This window comes from Cynara cardunculus (genome assembly GCF_001531365.2).
Source record: "Cynara cardunculus var. scolymus isolate 2C chromosome LG 5, CcrdV1, whole genome shotgun sequence".
Classification (NCBI taxonomy): Eukaryota; Viridiplantae; Streptophyta; class Magnoliopsida; order Asterales; family Asteraceae; genus Cynara; species Cynara cardunculus.
Window position 1 is genome coordinate 35,241,050 of NC_037532.1, and position 3,081 is coordinate 35,244,130.

A 3,081-nucleotide genomic window follows, 5' to 3' on the forward strand; every position below is an offset into this window, starting at 1 on the left:
TCTGATGATAAGGAGGGCAATATTGTCTTTTTCTTCCTTTTCGGGACGGTTTACCTGAATGCTTACCCGGTAAGCTTTTTATCGTTAGTAGTCAACACTATAATTTATTTTATTGGGTAAGATTGGAGAACATTAAAATGATACTGTATGCAACAATTTACCCGGTAAGCATTTACTCGGGTAAGAGTCGTCACCCTCACTTACCGAGTAAGGTTCTTCATCTTTATCATTGCTCTTACCGGGTAAGATTTTTGACTTTTGTCATGTTCATTAGATAAGAAAAATTACTCAGTGAACACTTACCTTAGCAAGTAAGCATTTAGTAAACAGCCCCTTATTAACCTGTATATCCTGACCTGTGCGAGTCCATCTCATGACGACCATCCGTTTCGTGGATAGTCCATAGTGTATTTGAACCTTTATTTTTGAGCAAATTGCATGAAAAAGTAACGTAATTTAACTTGATTTCTATTTTTGGTAACGTATTTTTAAAACTTTTATTTTAATAGCTAAGATGTAAAGTTTTAAATATTTAAGTACTTGGGTAACCGGTTAAAGACTAATTTTAGATTAAAAATTTCATGTCACTAACCACGTAAGCAAATAATAATAAAGTGGATATCACACTAGCATAATAACTGGTTAATGCAATCAACCGGTTACCCGGGTACTTAAATATTTAAAACTTTACATGTTATGTATCAAAATAGAAGTTTTAAAAGTTCGTTACTCAAAATAAAAATCAAGTTAAAGTACGTTAGTTTTTCATGCGATTTGCCTGTTTTTCAAATTATAATTGGTATTTATACCTAACAAACTTGGTACGGACAAAATTGGTGCTAACTTTTTTTAATTGGTACGGTTCTGTACCAACTAAAAATTGAAGTTACAAATGTATTTATATTAACATCTTTACCAACTAGATTTAGATGCACTAAGACCATCAAATATCCAAATAGCAGGTTGATATTTGTTATACCGCTTATCACTACATATACAAGCATTCAAATAATTTTCATATGATACAACCATTCATTAATAATCTAATATAAACAGCCACTGAGAAACGACGGCTGACCGTAGAGGTGTGGATGAGTTACTAAGGTTGTTAGGGTCGGATGAATGAGTAACGACGGAATGTATCACCATAATGGCTCTGCCCTTGGTATGAGATGCTTATGCATGATATTTTGATAAACCGATAATCTTATAACGTAAGATAAGTAATCGTATTGACTTTTACATCGTTAGCGTTTAACCAGGTTGTGTTGGTAAGCATAGGAACACCTTCAGAATAGATGTATTATCGTATTTGTTGTATGTAGTGATGGTCAAAAACCGATCCCAGGACGGGCCTTATCAGTCCCATGCCTAAATAAATCCGGCCATAATTGGTCCCTGTTGAAAAGAGTGAGCCCGGTTAAGCTATAGTGTAACCGGTCCCAGATTTCGGTCCCGATCCCGGTTCCGGTCCTCCGGCCTATGAAGATGATAGCGTCAATGGCAAATCGTCGTTATCTCCTCTGGGGTTGCATTTTCGATCACTAATGTCGATTCTTGAACCCGACCTTGAAGAGAAATCAAGATTATACAAAGAAGATGCATTGGGACACATTTTTCTTGATAAAACAACATCGAATACACGGTTGAAAATGTCAAAAGGTCGGAGCTAAGAAGCATACTTGGGGACAATTGGACTCGAATGCATAACAATGAGTTACGAAAGATCCACCTGGAGGAATCTATTTAGAGACGAGGGGTTTGATCGTTGCGGTGGTCCAAGTTCAATCTTCAAGACTCTAATCAAGGAGAGACTACACCGCTTTCGAAGAGATCTATAAGAGTCAAGCTTTGGTGGTGATCTCACGAGGCAGAGCTAACTCCAAAAACTCGTCCTCAGTTCAGATCGAGGATCTCAATTTCATTCAAGGTGATTCGAGCTTTTCGAACTTTCGTTGGTAGGAACGCAAGTAATATCGGTGAAAAGTATATCACGTACAACGAGTCTATAAGGGTCTTGTTAGCTTTTGTAGTTGTCCGTATAAAGTCAACAAATATGCATCCACATTGTACACTTTTTGGAAGTGAATTCAGACCCATGACTGAATTTCTTTTTTCAGATTGTTTTATTCAGATTAGGTCAAACATTTCAATGGTTGACTTTTTCAGTTGACTCGCTGCCTATCAGTATTGAATCATAAAAACTACAAAAACCCTTAAAACCATCTTTCAAACTAAGAGTAAGTGCTTATCGGCAACGGTTACCACTCTTATTTATCTTATCGGGTAAGTGGTAACGTTCTCGGCCATCATCGTAAGTAACCCGGTAAGTGTTTGGTAAACGGACCGTAAACAAATTGCATCTAATGAAATGGGAAGACTTCTGGTTATTTTGCAGAATTTATCTACAACCCCCATTGTTTGACTTTTGACTTTTTGATTTGACTTTTGAGGTCTTAAAGTCTGAGCCTTGGTCTCCTTTGGCTGGCAAGCTTAACTCAAGAACAATAAGCAATGTAACTGTACAGCTTAATATACCACAAAAGTCTTAACAGTACAATTCATATGAGGCAAAAACTCACATAATAACACAATTTTCTAGCACAAAAAGGTTTCAGAAAATATATGAGGAAAAGATACACACAAAAGCTAATGAAATCACCTTCTATGGAAGCTATGTAATGATCTTGGAGAACCCTCAAACAGATCCAAGAGATAATTCTCCAAATCATCAGCACTGTACTTGATATATTTCTCGTTGATATTATTCACATGCCTACCAACGAAAGTTCGATAAGCTTGAATCACCTTGAGCGACATTGAGATCCTGACATCCTCGCAAAGTTGATCATTTGGAATCGACCATCCGGTTTGGCTCTTGTAGATATCTTCGAACGCGGTGTAGAACACCTGCAGCCTCTCCTTGAGCAGAGTCTTGGAGATTGAACTTGAACTACCGGGATGATGAAGCCCCTCGTCTCTAAGTAGACTCAAGATCCAGCTCCATGTGGATCTTTCGTAACTCATGGCATAGTGTTGGAACTTCCAGTTATGCTTTCGAATCCAATTGTCTCCAAGTAT

At 37.3% G+C, this 3,081-nt stretch overlaps 1 pseudogene; it reads right to left on the reverse strand.

Moving 5' to 3' along the window:
• Positions 1-2,508: 2,508 nt before the first annotated feature.
• LOC112513322 overlaps positions 2,509-3,081 on the reverse strand; it is a 14,245-nt pseudogene continuing 13,672 nt past the window's right edge.